Below are 23,772 nucleotides of genomic sequence, written 5' to 3'. Positions count from 1 at the left end.
AAGTTTTGCCACGCGCAACAATATATTATCAGAAACATCTGCCAAACGTTATTACAACTTTTGAATAAAAAGTATGAAAATAAGTACAACGCGACAACCGACGGTAACTTTTCATCTACATCAACAGTAGCCACACGATTCTCATATTCTCCTTTATTTTATCTTCAAAAAAAAAAATAAAATAAAAATATTTTCCATCAAGCACTATAACTTGAAATAAAAAACTATCCAATTTTTTTTTTTTTTTTTCTTTATACCTTTACCTCCCAAAAAAAAAATAAAAAAATAATAATTTTTAAAAATTTTATTATTATTTTTTAATTCACCTGATGTCTTCATTATGTTATTATAATATCTTTCATAAATCCATATAAAACACTCGTTCAATAAATCAGTTAAAAATTTAGTTTATTTTTTTTTTTTATTTTTTAAATTCATGCCTTTCTTGACGCGCGTGTTTAACTAAAAAAAAAAACACCTGGATTCCCAATTAAATCTAACGACTCAATTGAAAAAAAAGGCAAAGGTAAAAATAAAAGAAAAAAAAAAAATTCCAACCGATATAATCCAATTTTTTCCAGCATTTAAATTTATATAAAATTTGAAAATTATATATATCTCATCGTAACAAGTTATGATGATTCATCATGATGCAATTTGTATGTCGAATCGATATACACAAACTATAGATTATAAATTATATATATACAATTATTATTATCATATTACTATTATCATTAATTTGCTGTATTTATATATGTATATAATTGCATGTTAAATTATATTTAACAGTTTGAATATCATATGCAATCGCAGTGATACAATTTGTTATGGTTGAGACTATTACTAATCGAATTAACAAACTAAATCGAATACGTTTTATATTATGACATGAATTTATGAATTAATTACTCTTAATTTACAAAGAAACTTAAAAATATATATATATTTTTATTTTAACAATTGTCCGTGCGTTTTAGAAATATTTATAGCGAAAATTTTTTGTTTATTTTTAGAAATAAAAATATGAATTCAAATGTATATATGCAGTGTTATTTATTTAGATGAATATATATATTTATTGCTACGATATGAAGAGTAGAAAGCATATTCGCGGAAGCTTTGTCGTTATTTCATCGTTATTCTACCATTATTTACCGAGGCAACGGTTAAACAAGAATTATTACCGTCCGTCTATTTTCTGAAACGGCTAGTTCACTGTAAAACCTTTTTTTTTTTTTTAAATTTTTTTTTAGTTTTAATTTTCCTCATTCTCTTAAATACAAAAAAAATCCTCCTACAACCAATTTTAACTCGTTATATCTGTCTGGATATAGGTCCTTGATAAACGAGCATTAATCTTTTCGATTAACTCATGTATTATTTTTTTTTGTGTGCCCATGAATTTAGGTTTTTTATGTCGTTATGAAAATTGTTGTGTACCTTAATATATTTTTGATAACATGTACTATTTATTATTTCTTGTTATTTCGATTTTCTTAATTTGAATTTTTATTTTTAACAATTGAAATGTTCATTGAAAATTCCCATTGATTAAAATTTTTCTTTATCACTTAAGTGCAGGTAGTTTAAAAAAAAAATTATATTCAATTGTTATATCAATTTTTTTTATTTTTATTTTTATCTATTTCTTTTTGGTATATAAATTTCTATTTTATAAATTTATTATTATTATTTTTATTATGTATTAAAGTGTTTAATGGATCATTGATTTTTCTTATATAAATTATTAATAATATATACAAAAATTTACATGTTTATTTTTGGATAAATGAATTAACCTAAATTGCTATTGATTTTTAAATAAATTTATATATTTTTATTTAAATCAAGTGTTAGCGGAACCAATAACGTTTTTGTTGGTTTTTTTTTTTCTTTTTTTTTATGCTGTTTTTATGTAGAGTTGATTTTTGGTGCTTAAAAATATATAGATGGGCTTGAATCATGTTATATTCAAACAGTGGCAAGCACACTGTGGCTGCTGTATATCTTGTCGATTTTCGCCGTCGCTTAGCCAAGCGTGAAATGCATTCGCCTGAATCACGGTACCATTATATATATATGTATATAGATTCTATATTGATATATCTATATATAGTTGAATTTCGATTTGCATCAACTCATTTGCATTATATCTCTGTATTTGTCTCTCTCTATATATTTCATCTACATAAATATCAGCTAGCTTCATTAAATTATAATCGAAAAAACAATCATTCACAAATTTTATATATATATATATTTATAAATAAATATATACATAGAAAATTCAATAACATTTCTATGTATTCAATGTAATTTATTGTATAAAAATTTAGATAATTCATGCTTGACAGTTGAGTGTCAAATAAATTCAAACGTTGCAAGTAGAAAAGCCAAGTTTATGGTCAGACAATATTACAAGAAATTCAATGGTCTATACAAATTTATTAATTGACTTGAAAACTTTTGCGTAATATTATTAAAATTAATTGAATTAAGAAAAAAAAATAGCTATTGATTAAAATCATTAAATGATAGTGTTAAAAAAAAATATTTAATTTGATTAATTTTCTTTTGAAATTAAATATTAAATATAAAAAGAAAAAACGAGCTTAATTAATTTTTTTAAATAATTTAAAATAGTCAGGTTAAAAAAATAATTGTAATAATTGATTTAAACAATTATTTTCTTTTGTTTTAAAAATATAATTATCAAATTTTTTATTATACAACGATTGTTTGTACTTGTGACTTTTAAATTGTACATCTATATTGAAATTGTAAATAGTTTTTTAGAAATATATATATATATAAAATGGTGTTGCTATGGATACAATGATGCTTGTTAACTCTGTACCAAACTGCTCTTTTGCAAAAAAAATAAAAAAAAAAGCTGCTTGTGCTTATTTTTTTATTCTATTTCGTAAAATCTTTTGACATGTGCGCCCGCGCGCGCGCTTGCACTCTCACTTGAATTTAATACAGACAAAATAAATATATATATAAAATAGAAATTCAATGTTTTCATGTGTTTGAAATATAGCCCGCAGGTTGAACATAATGTAATATGATTGTAGTTGTGTATTGGATCCTGATGTTCTCATAGGAACAGAGTAAAATAAGTGGGAGAGACACATGGGCGTGGTAAATCTAAAGCAAAGAAGAAGTTTTACTAGATGGGATACGCCTCCCTTCTCTCTTTGGTGTGTCGTTTTATATTTTCATTTTTTTACTTTTCTAAACTCGCGTGAAATCCACCATCGCACGACAAAAAATCAAGCATCAAGTACCTTCATGTCACACATATTCTTTGCCATCTTTTAACCACCTTTAAAACTCACCCCTCAAAAATTATATATATATATATTTTTTTTTATTATTTATCTACTTTACAAGGGACACTGCGTTGGGCATTGCAATGTAAAAATCATTTCATTTTTATTGGACATTTTTTTTAAAACAGCCAATTCACACGAACTATCATCAATCTACATTAATTCTTAATTTTATTTTATTGAACTTCTTAACACTTTTCCTTCTCTCCATTTATCAAATAATTTTTTTTTAAACTGATTTTTCCTGCAGGTTTATATTATTTGCGATCTGCGCAAAATTTTATTTTTCATAATTTAGATATGTTAATATTTTTTGAATTATTACAATTTAAATATATAATAATTTTTTAAATTAATCAATAAATTATTGATGATTCAAAAAAAATATAAAATTTCTTTATATTTTATAGTTTAATTTTTAATTTAAGTTAATTTTTTTATTATACAGAATTTACGAGGAGAGTATAATTAACAAGTTAACTCGATTACACTTGGCTGCAGTCTCCAGGGCGATAAATGAACGTGAGCTTTCGTAGATATATATATGTATTTACCAAATATATATATAAATATGTGTATGTGCTTGAAAGCTCGCTTAAAAGTTTGTGTATATGTGTTAAGCAACTAAAATGGTTTGATAAAGGAAAAAAGCACAGAACCAGAAAATTTAGAGAAAAAAAATATTAAAATAAAAATATATATGTATAATAAGAGAGAAAAATAACGTGGGGGTTAATTTAAGGTAGGGGGGTAATTAATTTACATGGGGACAAAACCGGTAACGAGTTTGGCGCATGCAACTCTCTCTCAATGAGGAAACTATCTCACGCGATAACTCTTCGAGTGTATTTACACGTACAAAGTGTATAGGAATTTGGTAAAGCTCTTTTTTTTTTTTTTTATTTTTACGCTCTCTTTCCATTAATTTATTTTATTTTTTTTTATTATCTCTCACTCGCTATTTGCCAAACACTTTTCTGACCATCCGAATTTAAAAGTATTTGTAAATTTTCGTGTGCTTTCTAGAATCTCATTTAAATTGAGTCAACCGAGAGAGTTTAATTGGCTATTCATTTGGTGAATAAAGTTTTCCATCTAAACGTTGAAAAAAAAATAAAAATTGTAATTCTTTTTATTTTTTATTTTGTAACTCAATTATACTTTTTTTTTTTTCCTTTTTAACCTGTATAAAATCGAAAGAAAAAAAATACACAATATATACTTGAAAGTTTATAATTTAAAGTGAATATTTAAAAATTTTTATTACAAAAGTTTTATAAAATAATTATAAATTATAATATAATATCATTTTTATTTATAATAAAATATTTAATTATATCTTTATCAACTTTGTAAAGACAAAAAACGATAAAAATAAATAAACAAATTCAGATTACCCAATGAATAGTTTAACAAAATGTTACAAAAAAAAAAAGTGAACAAAGAAAATTGCTAAACCGAAAATTTTCCACGTGGGAATTATAATATTAAAACTGGACATGAAAAATAAAATATAAAATAAAAAAAAAAGCTCTACTCTCCAGTGTATATCCTCTAAAAAAAAAAAAATTTATATTTTTTTATTTCCCTTTTTTTTCACGATGGAAATTGTTTTGGAAAAAAAAATATATAAAAGAACATCAATCGAGTGTGTATCGTTAATATTCATCGTGCTGGTTACCCCCTGTTGGGATCTCTTGACTAGCCCCTTTGGTATTTTTGCCCCCCTTCCCCCTCTCTCTTTTTCTCTATTAAAGTATTGTCAAATAGATCGAATGCATTATTGTGCAACTACACCAAAATAACACGTGTCACAATTTGGACGAACGATCGTTAAGGGTTTTTCTTTTTTTACTTTTTCGTGAAAATATATATAGGGGTTGTTGTTGTTGTTGAAGAAAATTTACAAACACATATACACACTGTTACATGGTATTTATATGTATATAAATGTATATATTTATAGATACAATGTGTGTAAAGTAAAAGGTGGTTGGTTTTTGGCTTCATTGCTGTCGTTACGATGTCATTTCGATTTACGTTTTTTTGTCACGTCAGCATGTAGTTTGATGATGCTGGGTGTCTTGGTGTTGTAACACAGTACAAATAGAACCCTCCATATATATCCCTTGGGATATAGGATTCAGAGCTTAACATTCTATATACTTATGTATATATATTTATTTATATAAAATGAGAAATCAGAGAACACCAGTGTAGATCAACCAAATGGAAAGATCGATGGTCCCGATAGAATACAACTGTTTTATATATTTATTTAGTTTTTTTTTTATCATAATAAAATTACATTTGCAATTAAAATAATATTGTTCAAGATATAAATCTGCTACAATTATATATTGTTTATAAATATTATAGTTAAAAAATTTCATAATAAATGAATTAAATTTATAATTTAATTTTAAATTACAAATAATAGTGTAATTTAAATTAATTTTTTTATTTAAAAAATTAAATGATTTAGGTGAAAGTAATTTAGATTATAAGGATTTTATAATTGAGAGTATTTTTTTCTTTTTCTTTTATGTATAATGGTTAATAATTATTTAGAAAAAAAATAAAAAATAAAAGTTATTTTTGAAAATGTTTTATTCTTTGATATTTCAATATTTGAAAAAAAAAAAAAATTATATCTTAATGTATTTATAAGTGTAATTTGTGTATGTATAAATTTATATTAATACATCGTTGCTTTAACGAGACATAAAAATAAATTATTTTTGGTGGAATAAAGAGGTCTGAGATTAATGAAAGCCAGCCTGTAGGCAACCGACACGATGTAAGAAAGGTACCGACACATGTCTTCCTAACATTAAGGTGTGTATAAGAAAGGTAGTCGCTATATATATGAAATCTGATGAAGAAAAAATAATAATAATAAATGACAAAAAAAAAAAAAAGGATAATATATATATGTATATAACTATAAGAATAAAAAAGGTGAGACAAAATTATATGCGGCTTTTTGAAGTTTTGAAAGATGATCATATCATCAACTCCACATGACGTCTAAATTTTCAACAGCTGATAGACCTTATTTATTTCTTATTTAATTATATTATTTTTATTATCTTGAGTCATGTCAAATATACTCTATTAATTTATACACAAAAAAAATTAAATAAAATCAAAGAATAATATATAATTTTGTTTTTTTTTAAATATTTTTCTACAAATTATTAATTAAAAAAAAACTAATTTTCTAAGTTTTATGATATTGAACTTATAATCCTTTTTTCATGAAAAATTAAATCAAAATTTTTTTTTTTTGAACTAATTTTCATATTTTAATTTTATTTTTACTGAAAAAAAATTTTTTTTTTAATTTATAAAATTTATAATATAGTAATTTTTTAAATCATTAAAAAAATCGTATAAATATTATTTTTTAAAAATAATTAATAATTTAATGTTGATAATTTTTATTCATTTTTTTATTAAATTATTTTGAGTCATGTCAAATACATAAAAAATAAAACCAAAAAAAAAAAAAAAAAAATATAAAGCAAAATCGATCTATAAAAATTAAAAAAAAAAAAAATAATAGCTAAAATAATTTCATAATTATTTTTTTTTATATTAATTAATAAATTCTCCAAAAAATCAATTAACTCATAAATTTATAATTATATACAACCCCCTAGAAAAAATAAAAGTCACAAATCAATAAAAAAAAAATTAATTAAAAAATTATCAAAAATAGTAAATATAAAAATCATTTAAAAAAAATATATATTTGTTAGTATTTAATAAAAGAATTATGAGCTTGTCTCACATTGAAAAATAGTCTCGTTAAAAAATAATCACCAAATTAAATCGAGACACTCGGGCCATGTAAACAACCCCTGGAGAGTGTACAAAAATAAAAATCAAAAAAAAAAATGAAAAAAAAAAAGATTTTCACCCCTCTCGAGTAGTAGACTATATATACAGAGAGTAGTAGCAGTAGTAGCTAGATGTGTTGTTTTCTGTCCCTCTCTATGAGTATCGTCAATAATAGATGGGACCCCTGGGTACCGCAAATGAACCACGAAATGTTGGCAGTGCCCCTGGACCAACCTGTCGTCTGCTATATACTCAAACCATCTGTCCATTGTTGTCCATTTCTAATTCATTTTTTTTTTTTTTTTTATTATTTTATTTACGTTACTTTATTATTATTATAATTATTATTTTCAACATCAGATAAGATTGTACATCATTCGGCACCTATGTCAAGTATTCTCATTTAGCTATGGTGATGATTTTTCAATGCTCCCTGTTTTCTATGCATGTTTATTTTTCTTCATCATAAATGGACTATCTAACCCCATGAAAAAAATCTAAATCCAATGAATTTGATACATATATTCAGTGTGATGATAACGGTATTATTATTTTAATGTGCCAAATGCTATAATTTCAAAATTTCTTGTGTATAATTGAGCGTAAAATTTATAAAAATTTTTGTCATTATAAAATTTATTTGGTTCATATGGTACTTTTGATTTGAATGAAAATAAAATATCATTTATTACGCTTCATTGTGTATGTTCAAGGGTCAAATATATATTTATATTGTTCAATTTTTTTCATAAATTTTATTTATTTTAAATATCTGCGTGTAAAATGTTGAGTGGAAAAATTCAAGAAAAATGAAAATATATTTATATAAAAGTATTTTTGATGTATAAATATTTAAATGAATCAAGTTATGTTAGTTTTTTTTTTTATTTATAAAAAAATCGACAGCTACAATTCAACGTATATATGTTATTTTTTGTATATCATGTATATTTTTACTTTTTATTTTTGATATATATTTATATTTGAAAGTGAAATATGATGATGGCTTTTTCGCATATGTCGTTCACATAAATCGAAATACGACAAATGCGTTTATATTGTCGGGTCACTGATGTTATTTCATCGAATATAAATGTTTGATAAATATTCGAAATTTTTAAAAAAACAATATTGTATATTCAAATTTAAATAATGTCAATTTTTTTTTGTCAGCTATACAGTTATTTAATTTTTGTTTTAAAAAGTATTTTTATTTTACGGCAATGATTGATGAAAATTGACAAACAAAAAAAAGGAAATTTAATAAATGAAAATATATATTGTGAATAAATTTTTTTTTTTCCGAATACAAATAAATATATTTATCTCCGAAATAATTTGTAATAACATCAAAACAAAGAATTCTTAATTTTTGTATACAAAATTGACTGATTTTTTCCCTTTTTAATAGACAAAATGAGTCAATTTTGTATACAAAAATTCAAAATTTTTTGTTTCGATGTTCAACTTTATGTAGTTTTATTTTCATTTATATGCACTATTGTCAATCATTGTAAATCATTATCATTCTACATATCGATGCCACGTTTATTTTACATAATTTAAAAAATATGATTGGTCTTCTTGTGACAAATTTCTTTAACTATATATAGGCCGGTTTTTTCGTCCACCATTACAGTTAACTGAGCATTCAAAATATTTAACTAACTAACGATCAACTACTTATCAATTGATATTTTCAATACTAAAGCTATATGAAAACGTAGTCGGTAGCCAAATCCATTATTAACTGTAATAATTTTGTGGATAAAAAAACCAGCCCAAAGATTCATCCATAACTTTCTCGATGAAAATGATTTCTCCGATTTTCTCCGGTTTTTTATATAATTCTACAAAATCGGAGATAATCGGAATAAATAACTTTTTGCTTTTACTCTGATTTTTCTTGATAATTCTCCTTTAGCAGCATATGCAGAGAAAATTATTGGAGAAAAACGGAAAGTAATCGGAGAATTACCCACCAGATATATTTCTAGTTTTTTTACATATCCCTGATGTCTAGGGGTATTACGTTTTATTATTTTTTTTATTCATTAAAAAAGTTAATTTTTCACGTGAATTATTTATTTTGCAGGTGATTTCTCAACTAAAGACCTTAAGAAAATTTGGAACTGCTCGTATAGACTGTCCCAAAAGACAATTCTAAAACAATATGAATTTTTTCTGGCAACACTTTTTACAGTAGACGTAAAATTGTTATAATGGAGCTCTTTGAAAATATTGAGATATTAAATATTATTTGGTTGGCTAATTAACGATGATTTTTCGAATTGTTTCAAATGGAAAAATAATAGAAAAAAATAAGAAAAATGAATTAACTTTAATTAAATAATATTTTAAAAATAAAAACAAGTTTTTTTTTGATAAATAAATATATTATCATTGAGTTTGAAGATGTTTATTTTGCCTATGGCTAAGTAACTTTGATGGTGACGCTTTACAATACAGTGTGCCACTTGGGTATCGTTAGTTTTCCGTGCACAGGCCGGAAAATTGTTTACTGGATTGTTTAAACGAAATTTACTAAAGCTTACTGATTTTATATCACATGGAAACGCTGCCCCAGGGAGATACACTGGATTATACTTTAACGAAGTTAGAGGACAATGTGAATATGTGTATGTTTGTGTATTAAATTTTATTATATATATATATACATAAAATATGTTATACATGACTCATGCACCTATGTATATCTTTATCTAATATGTTAAAAACTTTTCTGCACATGATAATTGTTTTTTTTTTTAAATAATATCATATGCTAAAAGTAAATTTAAAAATAATTTGTTTTATATATTTTATATGTCAGTTGAATTTTTTATTTATTTTAAATTTGAATTCAATTATTTTTGAGAGCTTAGAGGTATTAAATATATTTGAAATAAAATTTTAGTTATTGATAAAATATTTCTTTAAAAAATTCATGAAATTTTTTAATTTTTCATATAATTATAGAATTTTTTCTATAAAATAAATAGTTGACAATTAAAATTAGTTGAACTATCTATCAATATTTTGACCTATTAATTTTATAAAAATAATAAAAAATTTAAAATATAATATTGAATTAGAAAAAAAAAAAAAAATTTAAATTGATAAAATCATTAATCAATGCCAATATTAAATATCTATTATAAAAATAATTGAGAATAAAAATCTATAGTATTTAACTGGATAAATTGGCCCTTGGAGAAAGCTCTTTATCTAATTATTATTATTTTTTTTGTATTTTTTTCCTCCTATCTCAACACTGCCACCATCTGGTCAAAAGTGGCGTTCATAATGTCTCGTTTCAAAATATCACCTATAATTTTGGGTAATATATTAACTTGGCAATTTTTTTTTATCGTATTTAATATAATATAAAATTACAATTCTTCAAAATCTATATATCGTTAAAGACCCTAAAAAAAAAACCACACAGTCTTTCATTCACCACATGTTTTGATCTTATTTAAACTATAAAACCCAAATTTAATTTTTTTTAATATTCCATCCATTGCAAAAGAAAAAAAAATATAAATAAAGTAAATTTCTTTATCATAATATTTTGCAGGTGTTGAGTATAAACTATAAAAAATTAATAACAATAAAAATTAAATATGAAACGTAAAAAAAAAAAAACTACTTGGTTGTTTCTGGAAAAGATTGGATCAAAAGTTGATGAATAAAATTCCAATATATATATAGATTGTAAAATAATTTAATGATATAATTTGTAGTCAAAGAAAAAAAATGAATAAAAAAATAATTTTATCTTGTAAAAGGTTCTTCAACAATTAACTTATGTTATACACAAATTTAAAATGAAAATGACTGAAAATATTTAAGTTGGCGCATAAGACAGATTAGACTTGTAATAAAGTGCCAAACCAGGCTTAAAAAAAAATATATAAAAATAGTAGCATAAAAAGGGTTTGAGTTTATGAAGAATGAAAATAAAAGAGGGTTAAAGGTTGGCAGTAGCGTTCTTGACTAAGAAAATGGTCCACAAGGGAGCAACTATAAGACACAGTGACTGGCCTGAAACAGATTTAAACTCGTTACCTCCAGGCAAAATTTAAGGGGGGTATGAGTTTGTAAAGTTTTGCAAGGCACTCCTATTTCTGAACTTAAGTTTGCCGCCTTTTAATTAGTTGAAGCACTGGCACGAGAATTGCCAGAGGCATTTACTTTTTTTTTTTTATTTTTTATTTTTTCTACATTGAACACGGAGGCTGCCAACGATTTTTCTATACATCTTAATCTTTTCATTCTTCAAAGAGACAAAAGATAAGTATTATAAAATAAATTAAGAAAAAAAATATAATAAACATGTTTAACATCAAATAAACAGGGCTTCTATTTTTTTTTTATCTATTTTTTATTTTTTAAGTCTTATTTATAATTTTCTTTTTTTTTTTTCTCGTGTGATTAATCAAATGAAAGACGCATTTCGTTACGGTGACGCAATTTATTATCTTCATCATTAAAACACCTTGTAGACTTGAAATTTAAAATAAAAAATTATAAAATTTTAATTTTAAATTAAAAAATAAACAAAAATAAAAAAATATTTTAAAATTTTTTTTTTTGTATTATGATAAGGGTATTTGAAGACGATATTTGATAAAAAAAAAAAAGAAGATTATAATGAAAATGAAAATGAAGAATAGTTGTTCCCGATGGTAATATAATATATATAAAATAAAATAAGTCAAGAATGTTTATGAACATTTTGAAATTACTTAGCTCTCAGATGAAACATAAATTAAGATAAAATTGTAAAAAGGGGTATGAGGTTTAGTTCATGATGAAAGTGTCGCGAGCCAGTTAGTGTTAGGATGCTCATGGGGGTCGTATAACCAACCCCCTTATACCTCTTTTTTTTTTCTTTTTATTTTTTCTATTCTTTACTTTTCTCATTCTAGTATATTCAACTAACACAGTGTTGTTCACACTCATATAGTACAAACTTGCCTTTTGCCATTGTTACTTTTACTTTATTTTATTATTATTACTATTTTTTTTTTTTTTTTAAATCCAACCACTATTACAAACCTTATTTCACTTTCTAATAGAATATCTACTATATACAAAGATTGAAATAATTTTTTATCTTTTGCATTGATTTAAATTTTCAATTATTATTTTTTTCTTCATTTTATTTCTCATAAATTCATACAATTTTTATATTATTTTCTAATAATTTTTTTAGTTATATATTTAATCTAAAAAATATATGAGAATTAAAAATCATTAAAGCAATAATTGATAGTTAAAAAATAAACCATGAGAAACTTGGAAATAAAAAAAAAAAAAAAAAAATGTATGTATTCTAGTAGCGTAGTGGTTATCGTGGATAGATTATGTGTAATAAATTTTGGATGAAACGCGAGTCCATTAAAACATAAGTCCCGTGCGAAGCGATGTGTCATTGAGATACAGATGAAAAGATATTGGGGATAATAATTTGATGTGGGTATTAAATAGGAGTGCAACAAAGTAGCATTCACCATGTTGATGTTGGTTTTTTATTTTGTTTTTTAATTTTTATATATTTTTTCGTCTTTTTCTTTTGCGATGTTTTTAGTTGAGGGTTGTTGTTGCTGTTGTTGCTGTTGTTGCTGTTACACGGATAGGATGAACATTATAAATATGAAAATAGAAAAGTGAGAAAGAAATATATATACAAAGACCGTATCTCGCGTGGATTACGAAATATGTTCCCTAATCCATGGTGTGGTGGTAGGCACACGCCCATTCTAGGGTTGTTTTAGTTTTCCCTCAGGGACATGCTGGATTATCATACGCGATAAGAATATACCCCCAAGAATTTTTTTGTCTGAATAAAAAATAAATTTATAATGAAATTTATGAAAATAAAAAATATTATTTTATTGTCAATTAAAATTGCTGGTTTTTTAAATTTAATTTTATGTTTTAAATTTACCCGCGTTTTTTTTTCTTTTTTAATTACAAATTTTTTATTATATTTAATTTATTGTTTGATAAATAATTTTATAGTTTTCGTCTTAAAATTAATATAAAATAATAAAATGAATTGGAAAAAAAAATTGCTAAGCTTACCCTGGCTGCAGTTGATGATGGAAATTTTAGAAAATTGTTGTCAACTTGTCCCATTGAAATTCATATTATCTGCAACAATAATTAACAAAATAAATTGTAAAATTAAATTTAAAATTTGAAAATATTATTTTACTTATTATATGAAAATTTGACAGAATATATTTATAAAATAACTGGGTTATTATCAATTTTTATGCTCTTGTTTAATGATAAGCTCATTTTTTTTTCTTCAAGTTAAATTTCGATAAGGTTTTTTTTTTATTTTCCCTCTTTTACAAGGCACCCCTATTCCAACTAAGATAAATAAAAAAGTAAAAAAAATAAAAAATAAATTTAGAGCGAGTTGTCTCCAGATATCGAATGAAAATTTATCGTTAGTTTTCGAGGGGACAATACAAGCCCGTAATTAGCGATAAAAAAAAATTTCTAATTACTTATTTAATATAAATTTACAAACGTTCAATAAAAAAAGAAAAAGAAAAAAAAATATACATAGTAAGTAAACTCTATTTAAATGAAAATTTGTTCTTAATATTCAGCCAATTAATTTATTTGATAACGTGTTAAAAAAATAAAATAAAAAAAGAATAAAGTAATGAGAATAAATAAAATATAAAAATTTAAATTTTCAGCACACTCCGTAAATTCCCCGAGCGAGTGCCAAAGCTTCTACTTGTTCAATTTTACCAAGTATATAAAATAAAAATTTTCTATCTTTCTTATTATTTGCTTTTGTTATTTTTAATATATTTTTTCAAGTTTAAAATAAAAATAAAAAAATATATATTTTCAACTTGTTTTATATATTTTCTTATTTATTTCAGTCTAAAATCTCATTCGTGTGAAATATCGGGTTGAGACTTGAGTTCCCAACGGGTAAACATATCTGTATACATACGCAGGATTCACGGTATGATTTTTCATTAAAATGTCTAGAAAAATTGAGATACGAGCGGGACATTGAATGCAAGCATGTGTACACATTGCTTTACATACACAACATATTTTCATAATAAATTTTAAAAAATAAAAAATACATTTTCTTGATAAAAAATATAATAAATAAAATAAATAAATAACGAAATTGTCAAGATGCAATATAAAAAAAATTCACTGAATATTCAACCCTATTTTTCTATCGTTATCATAAAAATAAATTAACAAAAAAAGAAAATATAAAAATATATATATCTACAGTCACATAATCTATTTTTCACTGTGACGTTTATATTATTATTTTTTCATTTTTATATTTTTTTATAACAGCTAAATTTTTGAACGTCATCCAAAGTACTTCAGTGCGAGTAAACTTATATATTAAATAAAATATTCAAAATTTATTTATACCTATAGAATTAATGTACCTCAATTTATTTTATCGTAATTCAACTGACATTTTTCACGATATAATTTTTTAAAGACATATTTCATTATTTATATATATTTTTTTTATTATAGAATTTTTATTTTTTTTTTTTTATAAATAAAAGCCAATGATTTATAAAAATTAATAAATTCATTCAAATATAAACAGTGAAGATTTTATTTATTTATTTTTATTTGTTGTGAAAAAAATTTTATTGTCAATTTTATTATTTAAAAATCAAAATATAATAATAAAATTACAAAAAATAAAATTTATTTTAAATAATTTATGTCTGATTACATACTGAATTATCTACTTGTAAATAAAATTTAATTTCCAAAAAACAATAATAAAAACGATCATTATTTCCATTTAATTTTTTGCCATTCATGTATCGAAACCTCGATTTTCGATGCATGCGTTCAGCCTCGAAAACGGCATATTCCGGAACTTCTCCTGTCGGCGTAGTTTTAGACACTGCGAAAATTCTATACACTCTCTTCGTTATAAGAACTGTGTATAAAAATTTTTCTAAGCGTCGAAAATTTTGTGCACTCCCGGCGGTGGATTAGCACCGGGGAAATAACATTATTCAAGAGTCACGTTGGTTTGATATTTTGTATGCAGTGTGATTATAATTATTAATTTAATTAAATATTGATTGTGTAAATTAAATTAATTATTATTATTATTAATTAAATTGATTATTATGATCAATTCAATTGAATATTATTATAAAACTAAATTAATTATTATTTATTGAACTGATTAGTATTATTAATTAAATTGATTATCATTATTATTTATTGGATTGATTATTATTATTTATTAAATTGATTTTTATTGTTTATTAAATTAATTGATATTATTGATTAAATTAATTTTTATTTTTGATTTATATGATTATTATTATTGATTTAATTGATTATTATTGTTTATTAAATTGATTATTATTATTGATTTAATTAATTATTATTATTATTAATTTAATTGATTATTATTATTATTTATTGGATTGATTATTATCATTTTTTAAATTGATCTTTATTGTTTATTAAATTGATTATTGATATTAATTTAATTAATTATATTATTGATTTAATTGATTATTATTGTTTATTAAATTAATTGATATTATTGATTAAATTAATTTTTATTTTTAATTTAATTGATTATTATTATTGATTCAATTAATTATTATTATTAATTTAATTGATTATTAAAGTCACATGCATCAAAATCTCGGTTTCGAAACATTCATGGCAAAATAGTGTAATTAATCAAGAAATTGATGAATACGCGCGCGCACCCACTCATCCGCAATTCTCAATTTTCTGCCCTTGTTACACAAAATACTATTTTTTAATTTTCCCATCAATATGACGTCCAATTTTTTAATTAATTTTTATATTTTCTAAATAATTAAACAGCATTGAGTAATCAAAAATAAAAAAAAAAGATTAATGTCTTTTTATTATTAGCAAAGCGGAAATTGTCAAAATAAAATAATTGGGTCCTTCTGTTATAATAAACTGATGATATACATAATTTTTTTTAAGCGTCATTATTTTTTTTCATCATCACACGAGTTTATTTACCTTTTATTTTTTATATTTTTTGATTGGTATAGATGAGTGTTTGAATTTTGTATGCAGTGTGATGAGATATATATCTACACATGAAATAAAAGGTATTGATATGTATATTTGATATATTGAAACGGATATTGGATACTTTTCTCGAGACAGTCATGATGATCCTCGGGTCTGTCTCCATCGTGCCCTCGATCAAACACATTATCCACAACTTCCGGTCTATCATAAGTGTATAAATAAATATGTGTACATATATATTCATTGTCACACACTTAAAAAGTGTGTTCAAAAGTGGCTATTGTTGATGAAACAAAACCAAGTCTCAAAGTCACCTCACTTGACTTTCATTTTATTTATATTTTTTTTTTTTGATGATAATGATTATACCAGTCAAGTCGTTTACTCAAGGAAATGATTGTGTCTGATGTGTCATCCCTCTCTTGAGAATGAAAAAACGTATGTATAAATTTTTTTTCAGCTGTCATTATCATCCAATTAACAGGAAATACAAAATGTGCATCATCAATCCAAGCACACTGCAAATAAAAAATTTATAATATACTATTTAAATAGTAAAAATATGGGAAATAAAATATCAATTTAATTTACAAAAATATGTATTTTATTTCAATGTATTTAAATTAGCAAAATTAAATTAAAAATTATCAATTTGACTTACATGTAAGCCTGCAGGGAAATTTTATTTCGATTAGATCAAATTAATCCTACAAAGTTTTCAATTTTATGAGTAATTTAAAAAAAAAATTGGCTTGCGTATATGTCAATATAATTAAAGCAATTATTGAAATGTTATTGAGTTAATAAATTGTAATGAAAAAAAAATAACAAAATAGAAAAATTGTTAAATTAAAAATCAACAATTGTCAATGAATCACAAGAGACTGATAAAAATAAACAATTGTAAATTAAAAAAAAATATGATTTGATAATTTTGTCATAAAATTCAATGATTATTATTCTATTTTTATTTTCTCGAACCCCTGTTCCTTTTTTTTTTTTTTTATCCACCCCTCCTCGTGGGATTCCATTGATTCGCATATCACCGTAATTTCACGGCGCGTTACCTACGCGAAATAACTCAGGGGACATACAGACGTAGACGGACTTAGGGCTTTAAACAAGCCACGAAATTGGTTTACTTTTAAATGGAGCTGTCGCATATATATTTTTCTCTCTTTTATTTTAACCCAAACTCAGAGGGACGTAAAACAAAAAGAAAAATATATATCTACTCACTAAAAAACAACAAAAAAAAACAAACTTTATACTCAATTTTTTTTTTTAATTTTAATATACTTATGAAAACTTTATTTTTTTATATTTTGTATATACATTTTAGTTACAAATTTTTTTTTTTTTATATATTTTAAATGTTCAATTTTCTGGCTCAATATAAAAACAGTTGCAACCTTTCGGTCATACGTAAAAAAAAACTACATGCAATCTTCAATAAATTTGAAGATTACATGCAGTCTTTTTTTACGCTTAATTTAAGTATTTTTTTTTTTTTTTTGTTATTTTTGATTATGGATTATTTATATTATCAACTTTATTATAATTAGGTCGATAAGATGAATAATTTTTAACAAAACTTGTTGGTTTTATACCATAATCAGCAAGAGCTAAATTCATAATGCTTTTGCTAGAATTTATATCTCTATGTAAGACAGTTTTACAATTTTTACAATATACATACCTGTCTGGTGATATACTAACAAAACATTTTTCTCCACATTTATAACATAATTTTGTAGTATTATATTCATTTACTAATGCAATATCAATATCTGGACATTTAGCAAGTTCTCGAGTTATACGACATAATGGTGCTTGGACATGTCCTTTGATACCTGATGGCATTTCAACTCTTCCAATAAAAACCAGTACTTTTCCATTGTTTTTTGGTAAATTTACTTTTTCTTTTTTACTTTTTTTATTTTTTTTTTGTTTTTTCAATTTACCTTCATTAACTGGATTTGTAGCTGGACTAATTGATACTTCTTTATTTTTATTTTTTTTATCTTTTAATTTTTTTAAAATATTGTCTCTTCTTTCAATTCTTGCTGCTGTTTTAATTTTACGATTTTCAGCCATTTTTGTTTTCAGAATTTTAGCATTTTCAATATTTTTATTTATTCTTATTGTTTGTTGTTCTGTTTTTGGTCCATATTTTAAATATTTATATTTTGTTTTGTTGTGTTTTGGCAAATCTTTTTTATTTGGATGATATTTTTCTTGACCATATCTTATATAATTAACAAATCTGGCTAATTCTCGTCTATCATTAATTTTAGCATTCCATGATAACCATGCAATTTTTCTTCTTTGAAAAAATATTTGAGCTCTGTCAAACCATTTTAAACGAAATTTTGTAATATTTATATAATTAGATGGATCATCAACATCAATATCTTTAAATTGTTCCATTTCCATTAATTCTTGAAGATATATTTCAAGTTTATCATATCCTAAATTATGTAATTTATATTTACGATGATATTGACCAGTTCTATAACGCCATGATGTTGCTTTTAGTAATATTTTTTTTTCTTTTGTTTCATCACCAATATCATTAATATTTTTAACAAAAATACCAGCTGAAGGATATACACCACCTGGATCAAATGAATATACTCCATCATAGTCATCAATATTTATTGATTTTTTATATATATCTTTTTTAACATTAGACTCATCGATAGGTCTAGCACAATGAATTGATACATATATTCCATTTGTTGATATACTGTATGCAAAAGCTTTATTAATACGTTCATGATTTTTCAAATTTGGCAATAATTTATCCCACATTTCATTTGGCTTATCATCATCAAGTGCACCAGTACGACTAGATTGAGCACCCTTATCTTTAAATAATTTACGTAATAAAGTAAATGCACCAGTTGTAGTTATTGTTTGACATTTTAATCCTGGTGATTGTATTGGTACTAATTTAAATTTAATATATTTTTGAAGATCCATAAAAAATTCCAAAAATTGCCACCATTTATCATAAAATGATTGAAATTTTAAATTTTTATGTTTAATAAATAATTCATGGTTAGCCAATTTTTCATCAATTTTACCATTACAAAATAAATTTATAGCCATTCTATTGGCTTTATACCATGAAATTCTTTCTTTTTTTACATCATTATCTTCATTTTTGTTTAATTCTCGTAATATAAATTTTCTAACTCTTGATTCAGCATGCATTTTAACATTATTGGAAAAATTAGTTATAAATATTTTGTATTCTTCATCAAATAATGGTGAACGTCCTGTACAATCATATTGACGTCGTTCTTCATTTTTATTACAATTTAGTTTACGAAATTCTTTAGTCAATTTTTCAATTTCAATTGCATCATCATTTGATGATTGTGGTTTATAATCTTTATGCAAAAATTTACCAATATGCTCTAATCGAGGAAGTGTATTTGATGTAATAATTTTATTTAATAACCAACGGTCTTTATGTCGTAAAAAATATTCAAATTGTATAGATTTTTCTATTGAAAGTCCTGATAATTCTTTGACTGTATTTATTATTTCATTTTTAATTAACTCATTATCACAAAGATTATTTAGACCCATTTGTACTGAATACATTTCTAATTTGGTATCTTTTCCAAATTTACGTTCAAGTGGAGTTAATTTATAATCTTTACAAATTTTACTTCTTCTTGTTGCATGACCAGTTTCATTACAATCTTTACATATTATTGATGATGTTGTTTTTGATTGATTTATTTGTTTAATAATTATATTTGAATTATTTATTGAATTTGTTACATTTATTGTTTTTGATGTATTATTACCATCATCAATTTTATTTTTTTTATAAGATAAACACCATGTTGATCTTTTACTTTTATGTCCTTTTTTTTTACAATCTTTACATGTAATTTTTTGTCTATAATCACTTAATTCACAAAGTTTATTTTTTTTACTTGCATGTCCTATTCTATAACAATCAATACATTTTCCTTTTAATTTATTAATAGACCATTTTCCATCATCTGGTAAATCATCAATATCAATATCTAAAGTATCAGTTGATCCTAAAATTTTTGCATTTTTCATATTTTGACATAATAAATTTGATGTATTATTTAAAGAATTCATATTTATATTATTAATATTATTACATAATGAATTTGTTGTATTATTTGTTATTATTGGAGTTAAATTATTTGATTTATTTGTTCCATCATCATCATCATCATCATCATCATCAACTGATATAATATTATTTCTATGAAATATTGATGTTTTACTTATTTCCAATTTATTATTATTATTATTTTTTTGTTTTTTTTCAACAATACAAGAAATGTCGCTATTTTTATTATCGATTTTTCTTTTTATATCTTTATTTGGTTTAAATTTTTTTTTATTAATTAAATAATCATCATCATCATTTTTTCTTTTTACTTGTTTATTTTTTTCAGGTAAATTAACATTATCATCTTTTTTTTTATAAATTACCATATATGGTGTATGTGGTGATTTTAAATTTTTAATTTCATTAAATGTTACATCTTTTACTTCTTTATCATCATCATATATATACCATTTATTTTCCGATATATCTTTATTATATGTATAATAATGTCCACTTCTAATTTTTTCACCATTATGTACAGTAACACTATGTAACTCATAATTTTCATTTTTTACTTTTATAGATTCATTCAACTCTACATAATCGTGTATCTTATTAATTATATTATTTTTTATACTAGATCGTTTCAATAATAATATTAAATGTAATGGTGTTTGTATTATTTCTGTAGTTTTTGTTTTATCACGTTCTACCTTGCAATTATCGCATTTTACATTTTCTAAAGTTTCTGATTTTAAACAATTATCAAACATATCTTGTATTGTTAAATTTTTATTTGACGAAAAACATAATTGTAAATTATTAAAACTTTCAATATTTATTGTTGTATTATTACAATTTGTACATTTATGTATTATTTTTAATTTTACCAATTATTTTTTAAATCTTCATATTGATTACATAATGCAAATAATTGAATTAAAAATTCTGAACAATCTTCTTGTCTTGTATATTTAAAATTTTTAGTGAAAGTTGAATTTTTTAAACTTTTTATAAATTCTTCTGGTGATTTTGCTATAGGTTCTAAAGAAATAGATAATGATTCAAATAATGTACTCAGTTGTCTAATTATAGAAGAATTATGTTCATTTTTATTTATTATATCATCACGAAAATCTTTTATTGCATGTAAAACTTGAATAATTGAATTTAAATAACAATTAGAACCTAAATTTTCAAGACCTACTCTTTTAATCATTTTATATATATATTTTTAATTGATCAAATAAATATATTTATAAAGATATTTTTTTTACAGATATTTTTATAGATATTTTTATAGATATTTTTACAGATATTTTTACAGATATTTTTATAGATATTTATACAGATATTTATTCAGATATTTTTATAGATATTTTTACAGATATTTTGTCAGATATTTTCAGATATTTTCAGATATTTACAGATATTCACAGATATTTTCAGATATTTTCAGATATTTTGTCAGATATTTTGTCAGATATTTACAGATATTTACAGATATTTACAGATATTTTCAGATGATATTTGTCCTCTCTTATTGGGTATCTGTAAAATAAAAAATTTTTACATTAAATTATGTTTATATAAATTTGATATTTAAATGGAAATTTTAAATATCAAATAGTTGTTAAAAATAAAAAAATAAAAATTCAACTTACTATTCAATTAGAGAGGACGATGATTAATCTGTTATAACCCGCGGTGATAATGATGTTGATGACGTTGGTGTTGAATCAACGGCACTGAGGGTTAAACAGATTTTCAACAACTGAATGATGACAACAAACAATTTTTCAATAACTTCGTTGAAATCTGGAAAAAGTCAAATAAATACATTATTTATTTTATTGTAATCAGGAAAAAAAAAAATTACACAAAAATTCAATTGTATGCTCTTTTCCTCTTATCCTCCTCCTCTTATCTCTTGCACTTTCTTTTTTTATACCATTATACATTTTATACATTAAATTATGTTTATATAAATTTGATAATTAAATGGAAATTTTAAATATCAAACAGTTGTTAAAAATAAAAAAATAAAAATTCAACTTACCATTCAGTCATAGAGAATGATGATTAATCTGTTGAAAACCGCGTTGATGATGACGATAATGATGTTGAATCAACGACACTTGATGGTTAAACAGATTTTCAATAACGCAGCTGAACGATTACAACAAATGATTCTTCAAAAACTACTGCGTTAAAGTCTGAAAAATGTCAAATAAATAAATAAAAACTCAATTATATGCTTTTTTCTCCTCCTTTTCCTCCTCCCTTGCTATTTATCTATCTATATCTATCCTCCTCCTCCTCCTCCTCTTAATCCTTGCTCTTTCTTTTTTGTACCCACTAGCGCCCTCGCCGGCCGCAAGCAGCCACCTCAGTTGTTTCTATATGCTATATGCCTATTCCAATGACATGTCATCATGTGGTGTTATTAACATTTGAAGGTTATGGGCATTGATATTTTTTGACAGATATAAAATGTTGTTATTATTACATATGTATATGCAATTAGCGCCACCTACTTATATCAATTTATACAACATGCACGTGATTAATCTGATACACCAATCAGATTCCAGTAAATTAAAAAATGAGGCGCTAAGTTTGAAAAATGACGCCTATAATATTTTTTTATTATTCATATTTTTTTTATCAACTTGGAATCATTAGATCTTAGATAATCAGAATATTTTGTACTAATTCATTCTACGCAAACATTGAATTTTTACCCTATAAATAACGAAAAAAAAATATATATTTACTCTAAAATGTTTATATGTATATACAAATGTGTGAGATTTTTTAAATTAAATGCTATACTATTTTAAAGAAAAGAGTAGAAGCTAATTTTCACTTATAAAATCAAGATTCGTATATAAATAATGATGTCGTTGTCACTTAGCACATAGCAACAACTTTGTTTTCCTAAAACGTCATTTGAATTTTTTTACCAACATGGCGTCTTGAAAAAAAAAAAAAAACTGACATGAATGCCATCTATTGAAGAAAGTGTGAAATAAAAATTCAAAAGAAAAAAAAAAAAAAATACTTAAATATAATAACATATAAAGGGGAGAGAGAACAGACAAAGGGAACAAAAAAAAGTCTAAAAAGTATATTTACAAAACATGTACAAACTCTTTTTTCCTTCTTATTTCTTACTTTTTTCCGCGTATATCTATACTCCGCCTCCCCCCTTTTTCCCTGCTATCTTATTTAACGTATATTTACTCCTCTCTCCTCCTCTTCCTCCTCTTTCACCTAGCCTCTTACGTTATACGAAAACTACTCCGAAAATTATCAAAATACAATTATTAAATTATAAATTACGAATTACAAATAAAAAAATTCAAATAAATAATACGAAAAAACTAATAATATATTATTATT

General features: G+C 23.4%; 1 long non-coding RNA gene across 1 annotated transcript; it reads right to left on the bottom strand.

Moving 5' to 3' along the window:
- Positions 1–21,845: 21,845 nt before the first annotated feature.
- On the bottom strand, positions 21,846–22,573 carry LOC122857756. Its single transcript, XR_006374259.1, has 3 exons — positions 22,427–22,573; positions 22,032–22,185; positions 21,846–21,918 (listed from the first exon to the last, which is right to left on the bottom strand). It is a non-coding gene; the product is annotated as an uncharacterized LOC122857756 (long non-coding RNA).
- Positions 22,574–23,772: the final 1,199 nt, after the last annotated feature.

This window comes from Aphidius gifuensis, linkage group LG5, assembly GCF_014905175.1.
Source record: "Aphidius gifuensis isolate YNYX2018 linkage group LG5, ASM1490517v1, whole genome shotgun sequence".
Classification (NCBI taxonomy): Eukaryota; Metazoa; Arthropoda; class Insecta; order Hymenoptera; family Braconidae; genus Aphidius; species Aphidius gifuensis.
The sequence above is the reverse complement of the archived record's forward strand: the minus strand, read 5'-3'. Positions and strand labels throughout refer to the sequence as shown.